Consider the following 15515-nt stretch of genomic DNA (forward strand, 5'->3'; position numbering starts at 1 on the left):
CTGCAAATAACTCTGCCCCTAGTGCCCCTGTTTTCTCTCATTAAATACCTGTAAGAGGAACTAAGACTGATCTAAACAACTAACATACTGTGTAATGCTTTTTATCTGGTTGTAAGCATGCTGGAATTAGATCTGACAGCAATTAAATGTTCTCAGACTACCACATATATGAGTTGAACCTCATCTGCTCTGCATATTTCTTCTGAGTGCCTTTGAAAATTGTTACTGACCATAATGGACTGGGCCAGTCTAGCTGATTGGAATGCTCAAAAAAATCATGATGTCTCTAGCTACCTGAATAATAGCCAATGAATATGAAAAGAAAATTTATAATTCTTTAAAACAAAGGATTCAACAATGTAATGATTTTTCCACTTTGTTCATCAGAACTAATAGTCTGTGAACAAATAAGTGAATTTTCTTTTCTTTCTTTCTCATTGGGACTGACTCTTGTCGAGAATGTCTGCAGAATGATGACTGCTTTACTGAAGCACTGAAATGACACACCAGTATATATGAGATTTTCTAGCTCGTTGTGCTTAGGTATGGGGACACATGCCAGGGGAGCTCAGCAGGGATTTCCAGAGCCTGAATCTATTCATGAGAGGGATAGGAGGGCATCTAAACTAAAGATTTGAGGAGAACGGTTTCCCATTTTCTTCCTAGTGCCAGGGAGGTTCAAGTAGTAGCTGTTGTAGCAGTATTTCTGAAACAGATGAAATGCTTATTCATCAAAAGTGAAAATGCTTACTAGCAGGAAATCTCTCAATGCACCTACAATATAATAGTCATTGTTTTGGTAGTTCTTTGCATAATATTCTGTGCAAGAAACTCTATGAGATGTACATTATGGAAATACCATGGAACTTAAGCATATCATCAATGTAACCTGCCTGAAACAATGCATATATCTGCATCTGTGTGAGAGAAAGAGATATGGAAATGCTGGTGCTAAGGCATGAAGACAGGCTGGTGTCAGGATCATCACACAGAAAAAAGACGTAGAGGAGTTTCTGGGCTGGTGTCAGGGCCAGATATCAGGTGTTGGACACATACGGGCTTGCTTATAAGGCCCTGAAAGCAGCCAGGCTTTCTGACGGTCCCGTGGATGCCAAAAGCACCCTGAAGAGGTGAAGCTGGGACTGTTGGTTTAGTGGATGGTGTCTAAAAGCTACCGATATTGTCAAGAAGTTTGTGTGTTTCCACTGCTTAAAGTATTGAAGATCTTCTCTTGGTGGGTTTGACATCACAATTCAATGCAAGAAGCTGTTGCCAAGAAGAGACCACCTCTAAGCACTCAGGTAACCCTTAGTGGAAATGTGATGAAGAGTGGAGAGAATTATTACCTTTTACCCCTTTTTAGAAATCCTCTAGCATAGGGTAGTTATTCCTTAAATCAACCCCTCTGTCTAATTTTTAAGGCTTTTTATTCAATTTCCCTCAGCCACAAACGGTACCCAAAGGCAATTTTAAATAGATTCTTCTGCCACACGATGGCACTGCAATCCTCTAGATAACAACGAGGGACGGTGACAAACTTTCTCTTTCTGGATACAAACTTTCAGAACATCCGCACAAAACAACGCTTTGGAAAGAATGTTTCCAACAGCTTTTGGAGTTTAAGGAAAAAGGGCATGACAGTTGTTTTAACTGTTATTATCCACAGTTGTAGCCAAAATAGTTCACCCTATGCCTGAACACACACAACTGCTGTTTAATTATGTGGGACATAAAACTAGTTCCATTAAATAGATTTGTACAGCAAACGGGGGATTTGGTGATGATACACTTTATATGATGGCTGCAATATATGGACAGGTTATTATAGTACACTTCTTTTGCGTGTACCTAAATGCAATCTCCTGCTTCTTGGAAGAAAGTTGGATCTCAGAGTGTGCCTAAGTGCTTTGCAGAAACAAGATTCTACATCAATTTCTAGCTTGACATCTGGCACTTCCTTAGCTTCCCCAACCTCACTGTCACAGTGTAAAATTAACCGCAAGAGCTTTGTTGGGTTTTATTTTTTGTTTGTCAATGGCCCAGAAGTTTCCAACCAACTACCAGCTGGGATAAAATTCTGTGAAGAAATGAAGAATCCCAGGTCAGAAAGTGAATCAAAGGTGGCATGGTAAGAAAATAACATGAGCCAAGGGCCACAGTTCACTCCTTCAAATGCTTCCTTCATAGAACTGTGGCAAGCTGCATGATTTGTAAAGTTCCTTAAACAAGTTTTCCGTTCTTTTCATGTACAGCCAAAGGCACTCAAAGATAGTTTGGCAAGGTTAACTTAAAAACCTGCTTTGTTGTTAAGGACTTAAAATACAATGCCTGCTGTCAGTATATAATCAGCATATAATAAAGGCAATTAAGGAGACACAAATTTGTCTAATTAAGTTGTGGTGGGTTGACCCCGGTTAGATGCCAGGTGCCCACCAAAGCCGCTCTATCATTCCTGCCCCTCAGCTGGACGCGGGAGAGAAAATATAATGAAAGACTCGTGGGTCAAGATAAAAACAGTTTAATAAAGCAAAAGCAAAGGTCACATGTGAAAGCAAAGGAAAACAAAAGATTTTATTCTCTACCTCCCATCAGCAGGTAATGTCTGGCCACATCCTGAGAAGTAGGGCTTCAGTATGCATAACGGTTGCTCTGGAAGACAAATGTAAATAGCAAACCGTGCCCCTTCCTCCTCTCTTCCCTTAGCTTATATTGCTGAGCAGACATCGTGTGGTATGGAAGATCCCTTTGGTCAGTTTGGGTCAGCTGTCCTGGCTATATCACCTCCCAAGATCTTGCCCACCCCCAGCCTGCTGGTGAGGGCGGGAATGTTGCAGGGACAGCCTTGATGCTGTGCGAGCACTGCTCAGCAGTAGCTAAAACACTAGTTTGTTATCAACACCTTTCTGCTATCACTACAAAGCACAGCATGACGAGGGCTGCTACAGGGAAAATTAACGCCATCTCAGCCAGCCCCAATACATAAGTATAACAAAGTATGCCAAAATGTCCCATTTTTATTGTCGCATTGACTTGCAAAAGCTGCTTTAGGCAGGACGTGGTTGAAGTCTGGCCTTGGCACTCAAAAGTAGTCGAGTGCAATTCTGCTCGCTGCCACACTTCTGCATGACCTTGGAGTCAAGGAGATGCAGAGAAGAACAAGGAGAGTAGTTTTTCTCTTGGTGTCTCAGTCCTCATCTCTGAAAGCAGAATTACAATTCATCCCTACTTTCTCAACTGGGTATCCCATCTATTTTGAACATAAGTGCTTTAAATGCTTCTGCTTCTGTACAAAATTTACTTAACTAAATTGTATCTTCCAGCTACTACTGTGATACTGCTAATACTGTAATTACATGCACTATCATTGTAAGAATTAAATTTGGGTGTGACTTGGCAATCTTGTGTTCGATAAGACATTTTCTCATGGATTTATTGTACCAGTTCACTGTTTTACACCGTCCTTATTTGAGTGCTTGCTAATATGGGGATTTTTTTTTCCCCTCAGAATACTTCAACTCACCATGTTGCTCTATCAATAGCACATTTCTCTGGTAATATAAAGTGTTACAAACAGGCTTTTTATTTAGCTGTTTTACTATCAACAGTCAGGACAGGTGTAAGTGAGGTTAACAGGAGCTACAGTGACATGTGCATGGAGGATTATAGTCTACTACATGCTCTATAATTGATAAAACAGTTCAGCTTTTGGGGAATTGCTTTCATAAAGTTTATCTTTTTTTCATAAAATAACATACTGTTGATGCATGACAGCTACATTTTTTTGTAGTTTAAACCTTTCCAGGCAAGCAGGCCACAAAGCTTTCTTTAGTGTCTGGCAAGAGCCAGACACTGCAGTCCCTGCCACATTGTCTGCCTCCATCTCCTCAACATACACCCTACAGCTGGCCGGTGCAGCATTCACTGTTTCTGGATCCATGGTGGGTATGTGCAGGTAAGCCCTAGCTGCTCCATGAGACTGACCCTGGCAAAGGAGGCAAAGAGCAGTGACCTGCTAGTGGCAGAATAATCATAGAACCATAGAATCACAGAATGGTTTGGGTTGGAAGAGACCTCAAAGATCATCTAGTTCCAACCCCCCTGCCATGGGCAGGGACACCTTCCACTACACCAGGTTGCTCAAAGCCCCGTCCAGCCTGGCCTTGAACATTGCCAGGGAGGGGGCAGCCACAGCTTCTCTGGGCAACCTGTGCCAGTGTCTCATCACCCTTGTAGTGAAGAACTTCTTCTGCATATCTAGTCTAAATCTCCTCTCTTTCGGTTTGCAACCATTACCCCTCGTCCTATCACCACACTCCTTGATAAAGAGTCCCTCCCCGCCTTTCCTGTAGGCCCCCTTTAAGTAGTGGAAGGCCGCTAGAAGGTCTCCTTGGAGCCTTCTCTTCTTCAGGCTGAACAACCCCAACTCTCTCAGCCTCTCCTCACAGGGGAGGTGCTCCAGCCCCCTGATCATCTTCATGGCCCTCCTCTGGACCTGCTCAAGCAGGTTCATGTCTTTCTTGTTCTGAGGGCCCCAGAGCTGGATGCAGCACTGCAGGTGGGCTCTCACCAGAGCAGAGTAGAGGGGGAGAATCACCTCCCTCGACCTGCTGGCCACGCTGCTTTTGATGCAGCCCAGGACACCATTGGCTTTCTGGGCTGTGAGCGCACATCGCTGGCTCATAGTCAGCTTTTCATCTACCAGCACCTCAAAGTCCTTCTCTGCAGGGCTGCTCTCTATCCACTCATTGCCCGGCCTGTATCTGTGCTTGGGATTGCCTTGATCCAGATAGGGTTCCTTCCCAGCTTTCCTCAGTCCACTGGTTTGGGCATGTTGGAGGCTGTGGGCTGGAAGAGTTGGTTCAGCTGTGCCTTCCTGGGGACACCCTGACACAACAGGAGAAGGAGAGAACATGGGGCAGCCAAGCCTCAGGACAGGCAGTGACCCAGTGCCACCTCCAGAACAAGGTGCTTTCTCTGGGACAGCTGCTGGCGATCATCCAAGTAGGGGCTGGAAAGAGGAGGGGTGTGAGTGCTGGGCATGCTGGATTGGCTGACTGGTTGGCTGGGTTGGTTGTTTGGTTGCAGACTGATTGCCTCCACCTTAAGGAAATTGCCAAGTTTGGAATGGTTTGTAAATAGAAACTAAAAATTCTCAGGCTACCAAGTAATAAATGATGCCCCTTTTTTCTTAACAGTCACCTTGTCCCCCCCATTTTGCCCTGTATGAGGAAGAGCGTGAGTGCATGAGACCTAGTTGGAAAGAGCTGAGTTTTAGTGTCAAGAACACCTACAGTTGTTAATGAAGCATGAAATAAAACTGTGTATTGTAGCAAAAGAAAATTAATACTGGACATGAAACTTTCTGTTTTATAAATTGGAATAAGTGTATCCGGCGCAGTATATCACTTTTAATAGATTACTTTGCTTCAGTAATCTTAGAGAACTGGCTCTTCAGTACATCTGGGGCCTGTAGCACTACATACCACTAAGCCTGCCTAATTATAAAAGGCGATTTTAACCGATTTTTATGATCAAGCTAAAGTCTGTTTTGTTTGAAATTCTCCATACTGAGATTATAGCCTCTCAGCAAAACAATTTTAACAGTTTTGGCTAAAGCAGCCCAGCCATTCATTCAAGAAGAGATTGTTTTGCCCAGCATCCTAGGGAAGGAGGCCAGAGACTGGGGAGGAAGCAAGGACATGATGAAAAGCTTGGCTAATTCTAATGTGAAGACTGAGACCGGGTAGTACATGGCAGGAAGAGACAGACTAGAGAGAATTCAAAGGGAGAAAAGGACTCTTCTGGAAGGAGAATTTTCACTGAAATAAGAAACTTGAGATGCGGAAATACAGATTTTCTATAAAAGAAAACACGATTGTGTTGAATGGAGAGGAAAGAGACTGACAAACAATCTTGAGAGCAAATTAGAAAGAGCTATAGAAAGAGCAAAAGCATGTCCACTTACTAGTGGAGAGCTGGAGAAGAAATAGTCTGAGGGTAAGGATAGGAAAGCAACCACTCAGAAGCAGTTTGAAGGCAATGGCCAATGAAGGTCACATATCCATTTGTGCTGGAAAGGGAACCCTAAGATTAACAGCAAACATCTTTAGACTATGTGTATGTGTCACCTGAAACTTGTTACTGATTTGTAATGTACAGACTTTTGTTGCACAATATTAATTTCCCTCTTTTTTTTTTCTTCCTTTTTTTTTAAAAAAAACCCAAGAACATAAATACCATACTCCAAAGGAGATGTTTCTCAGATCATGGAAGGAATTATTAATCAGGGAGGGAGAAATACAAACATGCAGGTGAGATCTAATGTCTGATTTCCTGCACACTCTGAACTCTTCTTGGACAATACTTATTCATTTCCATATTGGCTTTTATTATCACATCAGAACACCCCTTATACACAAAGGAATCTTCACAAAAATCCCACGAGATATGTGTATGTGAGGTAATCAGGATCTTCTCAGATGAAGATTTGAAGCCTGAAAGCTTGAAGACAAAAGTACCCCCTGGTCCTGAGATGCTTAGGAACTGGTTTTCAGAGCACAAGCTCTTTTCAGAGCTTGTCTGGCAGTTTCCATTCCACAATCTGCCTTATGTTTCATCTGGAGCATCAAGAAGTTTCCCAATGACCCTGTTTTTTATACAGCTCACTTCACAAAATATACTCCTGCCCCTAACAGAAACAGAAACCTTGCTTTTTGGTGAGCCCACACATCATCACACCTGACAGGAAAGGAAGAATTTGGATCCAAGCTCCAGGATTCTGGCTCAAAGGTATGAGGTTGTTCATGTTGTTTCCTCCCCTCACCTTTTCTAGCTCTCTCTGTGGTTTCCTCAATCTCTGCAGGTACTCTGACTTTTCTGTTCCTGGAGTATTAATTGCTATAAATCACTGAAAGATGGTGTTACCTGTGTTTTCTGAGACTTATTCCCCCTTTCTGATATTTCCTTCTACAGGATTTGTTGGATGCACAGAGCAGTGCATGCTGCACATGAACTGCCCATGGATGCTTGGCGGCACCTCATGCCCCCTCAACCAACCCAAAGTTCCTTGTCAGGCACCTGAATAAACATCCAGGTATCCCAAGTACACCTCTCCTCAGATTGCTCTGTGATTTTTCCAAAAATCTCCTGTATGTACACATCATATGCAGAGGATTGAGTCTAAGCAGGTGTAAAGAACTGTCATATTCAGAAACTTAGTAAGCTATGAAAATACGTTTACTGTGCACAAAAACACCTGCAGAGAAGAGCGTTGGATTTAAATAACGTGCATTTGTTTTCGCTAATGACTTTTACGCCCTTGTGCTTCTACTAAATATTTACCAAGCAATAATGGTAGGTTCACCAGGGCCCAGACCACCCCCGTGCATGTGATATGATGATCCTTACTAGTTACTGGGCTTTTGTCTCTCCTTTACCGGCCAGCCCAGGCTGTAATCTGTGATGCCACCCATCAAACATCATCCTCTTTCAACAAGCCTCTGTGCCACTGGAGCCCCGCAGATTAAGAGCCACCTGAAAAGCTCTTGTTGCATTTTGTTTCTTGTCAATCTCTGCTTAAAACCCCCGTAATTCCTATAGCACTAAATCTACATTAAACAAGGTTATTGTGACTGGAGGCTGAAAATTCACACTCAGTGACCTGAGTCAGGTTGTTATTCCTTCTCTCACCTCTGAGCACCTTCTGTGCTAGCAGACGAAGTTTTTACCAGGAGCTTCTGGTACTATGATATAAACATGCAGAGACAGTGAGTAAATATTTCTAAAATTACAAGAGTGTTTTGTTGTTTGTCCAGTCACAAAACGGCTTCAGGAATTAATGTCCATGTTTGCATCATTTGGACAGATTTTACAGGAAATGTATAATTCTTGCTTTAATTTTTATTTGCATTGTTTCTGATTAGGTCCAGGAAGCTCGTTGATTCAGCTTAGCCAATTAAATTCCAAGGAATTGCATCTTTCTTCCCTCAACAACAGTAATTACACTGCTGCAGCACCGGCTGTGGTCGCCTGTGCTAATAAAAGCCTCAAAAATGCAGCCACAAAATCCTTGTTGATTATACAATAAATAGGAATCCAGGATTTATAGACACAGCTTTTTTTTAAATAGGAGTGAGTTGTAAAGAAGAGCACATTTACCAGCATAACAGAGAAACACGTAGTGACTTCTGCTTCGCTTTTGCTGAAGTTAGTTTAAAAAAGAAAGCAAAACCCAAATCTACAAGCCCTCCCCTTGCATCAGGGCAGCAGAACAAAACTAGGCTCACGGTTAACCATGAGAATGATTTAAGCTAAAAGCCAGGGAAAACACATCTGACCACTTCACTTTTCCTTTTCTGCACCACTTCACTGTTTCTTTTCTTCAACTACTCTCTTTCCCCATCTCCATTTGGGATACATTGGGAAAAGCACAAAACCCAAAATGACTGAAATGAACAGAAGTATAGAAAGAAAATACAGCTGCAAGAGGACAAATCAGTCAAAGTAAGTACACCAGAAGGAAAAGAATTCAAAGAGCATATTAGAAATTATGACATGAATTCAGCTGACATGTGATTTATCATTTCGGGCATTTCACCATTGCAGCTGAGAGTCCTTCACTGAGTGAATTGTAAGTGTTTGGGTACAGTATCTGTTACCATTTCTATGGGAAAGGAGATCTGAAAATGGGCCTAGTTAGTTCACAGCTGGTATTTTCATTGGAATAAATATAGCTGGTGTGGGGGAAGGGATCCTGGAGATGGCAAAAAGCAGGGGCTCGTGGGTGTAAGCCTGAAGGACTAGTGGAGAAGCTGCTCGCTCTGCTGCAGCAACCTCCTTCCAAGGTGAACATATGCTGTGCAGCCCCCAAAAAAGCAAACAGTTTGTGGGAGGTAGCATGTAGCTTTAAGTCAGATTAAAAGAAGCTTTAGCAAACCTTCTCTGTCAGCATTATGGTGCACAACTTCCCTGTTGGTCTACAGCCCAAAAGGCTCCTCAGTGAATCACTGCCCAGGGCTAAGAGAAGCTTCAGGCTCTGGCTGAGGCTTTAGCAGGTTGGGTTAGAGGTCTCCAAATGACTGCTTTTTAAAATGCAGTGTGAATATGCTTGAGTTCACTCAGGATTCGACTTTCTCACCTTCTTCACTGAGCCTTGCCTACTGGTGCTCTGTGTAGCCAGGTTAATGCTGCCTTGGGTTCAACTAAGTGTTCTGCCATTTAATCTCTGACACACCATGGGCGTACCCTTTGCCAGCTATGATTTCTTATTTATTTCTATGAGGATTTCTTTGGGAAAGTTGAGCTTTTGAAGATTCTTCAGTATCTAGTAAGAGAAATCTAGTTTCACTATCTTCTCTAGGGCTTCAGGGACTTTAATCCTTTCTTTTGCCTGGAAAACTTTGGAGATTTCGTGGTAAGAAAGACAGAGAGAACAGTTTCACAAAGGCAACTGGGCTGTAGAAGTCACTGTCCAGATCATGGGGCAAAACTGAAAAGAGTAAGCTCTCATACAGGATCTTTTTGAACTATCACTTGTTACCGGAACACAGAGAGAACAGAAGTTGGTACTTGGAACTTAATACTATACTGCTCACTGACTTCAGTCTAAGGAAATACTATTTCTTAAGACAATTCAGTGTGCTTGATAAAAGCTCCATTTAAGCCCTTTGAAATGAGTGAGTCTTTCAGAACAGACCCATGCATCTCTGTCAAGTACAGATGTCTCATTTTATAAGGGAAAGCTGGTGGCAGAACTTGGATCAGTTTTCCAGCTTGTTCTATGCTGTGAAAAACTTGCTTTGCCTGGTGATGGACTGGTACTCATCTGGGTCTGAGCCAGCCATCTAGACCTCCTTCATAGAAAGAAATGGGGTCTTCTATGTTGTTATTATCTCACCCTGAAGCCAACATTTAAATGGGTCAGATGAATCAACACCTAAAAGTGTCTCCTTCAGATGAAGGGAATTTAGTGCGATAAGCTCAGATGGAAGCACTTGTATTGCAAATGTCTCAAGTGAGTCGAAGTGAATCTACCTATCCACCTTTCTTTCCTGGACTGTCCTGTAGAAGACTGAGAAGAAGAATTCAGTCCCTACCTTACTTCTAATTTCTTTAGTTCTATTAGGCCATGTTTCCTGGACTGTCTCTTTGAGATCATTGGTTGTTGAAGCAATAAGATCTTAATACTTTAGAGTGTTCAGTTCTCAGATATCTTGACTTATTTTTTGCAAGGAGCATGATACGGTTTATCTTGAACAATACCTTGTTGAATTGTTAATGGTGCTCCATATTAACAAAAAAAAATATTCACTTTATCAGCTCTTCTGTGATGAGAGAAGTACTGAAGAAAAATTTGATGCTTTCCTCCATAGGAAGATAAAGCCACAATCCAATCAAGTGCAGGCTGGAAATGTGTACTATGTTACAAGACCTAATGTCCTGGGATGAGGGACATATGTGCTGTAGTAGGTCATGCTGATGGTGAAGGAGCGTGGCTACAGCCCCTCTGAACTTTCCCTTCTCCTCATCCAATAAATCCATACCTGCTTTACTCTCATCAATGGGAAGTCAATCTGAATGAGAGCTGATATCAAAATACAGTGTGCTATTCATCATCTGCAATGGGGGAAATACTCTTTTCAGGGAAGGAAATCTGTCACCCACTTGTCTTTATACGTAACCTCTTCACCCCATACTCGTGCAAATGAAGTGTCAGTCTACCTGTTTCAAGTTCCAAGATATGTCACTGTGGCACTCTGATACCTATCACCCCATTGCATGCAGTGGTTATAATCTGATATGAAACATTATAATCTTCCACAAAAATACTAACTTTCCCCCCGTGTTTTTAATCAGTTCTGTGTCATTTTCCAAGGCACATATTCTTTTCTCAGAAGCAGCATTTGCATGACACAGAAGTCTAAGCATGTAGAAAGCTGGCACTAACAACGGATAGTTGTAGAGACACTTAGCTGTTAGACAGAAGATCTAAGACGCAAAATTCTGGACATTCAGTTGATACAGTGATGTTGTTTTCTCAGTATTTTTAGAAACAAGTGTACAGCGTGCAGAATATATACTAGAAGTTGAAACAAAGCTCTGCCTTCCAGAAGGAAATAGAAGTCATGTGGAATGTTAACTAAATTGTTCTTGCTTTCTTTTTTTTTCTCTTCTGCAAAGGAAAAAAGAGCTTTTCTCCTACTCTCCCAAAAATAAAAGATTGATGAAAACGATGCATGACATGCACATCAGGAAAATGCACCCTGACATTTTTGCACAGAATAAGCGTTGCATGTTGACAGATTTTTGCTATAAAACTGACAGTTTTGGTGCAAGCTGTTCCTGCCATGACTATAGGGAATAGATAGCAAAAGGGAATAGTATAATTTACACTATGCACTCCTGAAATGAACCTGACAGGCTACAAGGTGGCTCAGTTGTTCCATGTAAAGGTACCATAAGGTATCTAAAACTAGTTCCCATCCCCTTTATCGAACAACATCCCTAAACACTATGCTTGTAATGTGGTGAACTAATTACAGGAAAATCACAGGGCTTTTTACAGATTTTCACAGATATTTAAAAAGTATTGGTGTGGAGGTGAATTGAAGTCTTTGTGAGATTCTCTCTCTTCCCCCAAACATTCATAGTGCAAGACCAAATTTCCTTTAAAAATTTACGTGAAATAAGACTGCTTACTTATGAAAAGGTTGACAAAGGCCACCATGCTGTGTCTGCATAGTTTTAAAGACTTTTTACAATAAATAAAAATGGTAGCAGTACTTGTAGCAAATTAAACATTTGGCTGCACAGAATGTATATCTATTAATTTTAAATGAGAGTACATCCAAAAAAGTCTTTCTTGTTGTATAAAGGTTATCATCAAAGCCATAATATATTCAAATTCAAAACAAAATGTCATTTTACTAATAAATTCCTTATGCTTTGAAATTTCAAAGAAGTGGAAAGATCTTTAAAAAGCAATGATTAAATATGCAAATGCAATCCTTGCAGACTTTTTTTGAGTGAAATGTACCTTTTAGAAACCTATCTGCACAGAAATCTTACTTTTTTCTCATCTTATTTTTCTTCTCCGCCTCTTCTATTTTTAATGATGGGTTGCTGTACAGTAGGCTGAACACCACACAGCTTCAGTCTTCCCTATTTAGATTAATCTGGGGAGAACATTAGATTTCTAATCTTGGGCAGTCTCACTTCCATTCTCCCATTGCTTGAGGGCTTACCTGCTGTCACCTCAAGCTAAATCCTTCTCATTTATTCACATGAAGCATCGACTTTCATGAGACTGCTAAAATAAATAAGACCAGCAGGATATGGCCCCATATTTATTTCAGTAACAGCTTTCTTCAGTGTAACTGCTTACACAGAATGACAGTAGGGCTCTGCTTTTCACACCCACTGGTTTCTAGAATGACTTGATTTGTGTTTTCTTACGGCATGAGCTATTTAGTCAAGTTGTAAGAAATGGGTAAGTTAGGCATATCCTCCAAACTCAACTCAATTTTGAGGTATTTTTGTTTTCCTTTCCTTGGCATTACGGTCTGCTGTTATTCTGCTCAGTACCTCTTGAGGTTCTTTTTTTTTTTTTTTTTTTTTTTAAACTTTTGTATGCCTATTCTAGGTTTGTCTCCTTTCTAGAGCTCTCTCAATGGGTCATGTTTGGAAAGACACAATTGATAGAGCTAGTTTGATGAAGTACAGGGGATCAAGGCTGAAATTTTAAAGCTCACCCAGAAGGTGAGTGAATATGATCTTTCATATGAAGAAGAAGAAGAAGAGGAAGAGGAAGAAGAAGAATCCTTCATGTTCAGAGAAGCTGCTGTACACTGGCCATTGTCAGAGACCCATAAAACAACTGGAGCTCAGCTGCATCCTTTGGTGCTCATCCCACCTGAGTACAGGAAGCGAGTCCTGGAGTTACATAGGAGAAAGCTGGGATTAGAGACATAAAATAATTTAAATGTCCCTGCAACAGCTTGGAGGTATTTTTATTGGAAATTAACATTTCTCTGGACTCTGAACTGTATGTGTACTCTACTAATCTGGAGGTCTTCCTGCACCTAGCTGGCTCAGCAGGCTACTGTGATCAAGACCTGCGACTGTGATCAGCAGCATTGAAAGAAGTGGTGTGGCTGATGTTACACATGGCTACATTTGACTTTCCACATTTAAAGACCTAAGTGTAAACAGTAAAGGTAGCTACTGCCCAGGGTATGAGGGAAGGCTGAAATGGGGTGGAAAGATATTCTGGATCAAGCAATAGCAGAGACTCCTGGCATCCCATCTGGTTGCTTTGTTTAATCCCAGAGCAGTGGTTCTCCAGTTTCTTTAAGCAGCCCATATGGGGTCTACCGCCTTCTCCTTGCTGAAGGAGACACAGGGCATTATCAGTCTCCCTATGCTCTCTCCCTCCCCTTTGCACTTGACTGGAGCTACTGTGGTAAGTCTTCCAGTATTGATGCGGCCTCTCTGCACCTCCCTCACAATCAGCAGCAACTGGACCTGGGCTGCAAGGCTGTGACAGGGACAGGAGAGGGAGGAGATGGGGGAGACAGCACAGCTGGTCCAGAGTGTGCAAGGAGAGACTTACACTGAGCAAAATGCATCCCTGACTTTTGCCTTTTCCCTATGCACCTGGTCAATATGCAGGGCTGCATCTTGTTGAAAAGGCAGAAGATGGGCTAGAAAAGCTGCTACTGCTGCCTATCCCCGTTCTACATTCAGTGTCAGGGTGTCTCACTGCTAGGGGAGACCCTCTGCCAAGGAAGCTGCTGCTAGCTTCGTACAAGTAACAGCAGTGGTAATGCAAATTTTCTCCCAGTCTATCCCTCTCCCACAGGAGATGATACAATTTTGGGGAAGCTGAAACTTTAGATCTGCCATCTGCTTCCACAGAGCTGTTAGAAAAAGACTACTGCTGGTCAAAACCACAGATGACAGATCAGTACAAGATGGAAATGTGCTGAGCAATCCAAAAGAAGACAAGTTTCTCTCCTAAAACCGGGATGCAACAATGATTCTGGAGAAAGCAAGGCTGTGTAGTAAGGTGTTCAAAAACAATATTCTGAATGATACTGAAATGTGGGATAATTATGAGTTTGCAAGCTAGAAGTTCATTCCCCACTTTTCTGAGCTCAACAATTACAGTAGTTTAATCTCGGCTACCTTCTCCAAGAGGACCAGAGATCCTCCACAATCATCTACCTCCCTCACAGCATGTCACCCAGACAGCAGTGTTATCGTGTTTCATAGCTACTATCCAAAAGGATCTTCAATGTGCTACTGATTTGTTGCAGAACAGTCTCTCATGAAAGCAAGCCAGGATGAGGTAGGAAGAAGTAGGAGTGGAGGGGAGAGAAAGGAGTGATGCTTATTGTCATGGAAACATTTCCCCACTGTATTGTTGGCCAGAGATGTGGCTTACCAAACAGTGGGGCAGACCTACAGAATCCATCAGCAGTGGTACACATGATGCGGTGTGTGGTGGACAGGGTATTTGCAGTTTTGCTGCCACTGCATAACTCCTTGAACATTGCAATCAATAAACTACTTGAGCCCAGTACTCCAAGACACTTGCAGTAACCTAGATACTCTGCTACTGATGAAGACAAATGTCGGATATCTGCAGACAGCAAAATCTGCTATGGGGCTGTTCTGCATTCTAATGGTTGATTCTAAGTAATGTGTTTTCTGACCTTGAGCTTTGCATTTATTTTTGAAGAAGCTTGAGAATCTGTTTCAAATTATTGGAGGGATAGTTGTAATCTCCATTTTCTTCCAAGTGCATTGCTTTCAATTCCCATCTGTCCTTTCAGACACCTTCTCTATTAAACGGTCACAGAAGATGAATAACAGTGGTGTGAATTTTTCAAAATTGCATTACATGTTATTCTGCTCCTTATTAATGTTCTGTGTTGTTTTATTTACGATAACCTTGTGAACAGTAAGATGAGATGGCATCCGCATGGTCTCTACATCCAGCTGAAAAACGACACAAGTGTATTATTAAGATCCAAGGATGGGAAAAACAATAAAAAGCAGGAACAAAGGAGAGAAAGTACATTTTCAAAATTAGGTCAGAAATTAAAAGAAGACTGTTACTGCTATGTGTTTGGATTCGATCTTTCTTAGTTGCCAAGGTTTTAAAAATCTATTTGTGTATTTCATTTAATTGTCAGAAGTTCATGTGCTTCTCTTGTAACACCTACTGTATGCTAATGTGTCTTTTTCTAACGGATTTTATTCAGAGTTATTTAGAATACACAAAAATGAACACTGCAAATTTTGTATTGCCTTTACTGGCACCAAATACAGTGTATCAAAGGGAGCTTTGAGATCAAGGGAAGAAAGATCTTCCTTCTACTATATATTTGCTTCGTAGACTGGACTATTCCAGCATTTTCACTATTAGGATGACACGGTCCTTGTTGGTTATTTGAAGTATCTTAACATCATGGTAAACATTCCCTAGATAAGGAGCATATAGTAGTTGATTA

The sequence above is a fragment of the Leptosomus discolor genome, chromosome 1, assembly GCF_034619465.1.
Source record: "Leptosomus discolor isolate bLepDis1 chromosome 1, bLepDis1.hap2, whole genome shotgun sequence".
Lineage (NCBI taxonomy): Eukaryota > Metazoa > Chordata > Aves > Leptosomiformes > Leptosomidae > Leptosomus > Leptosomus discolor.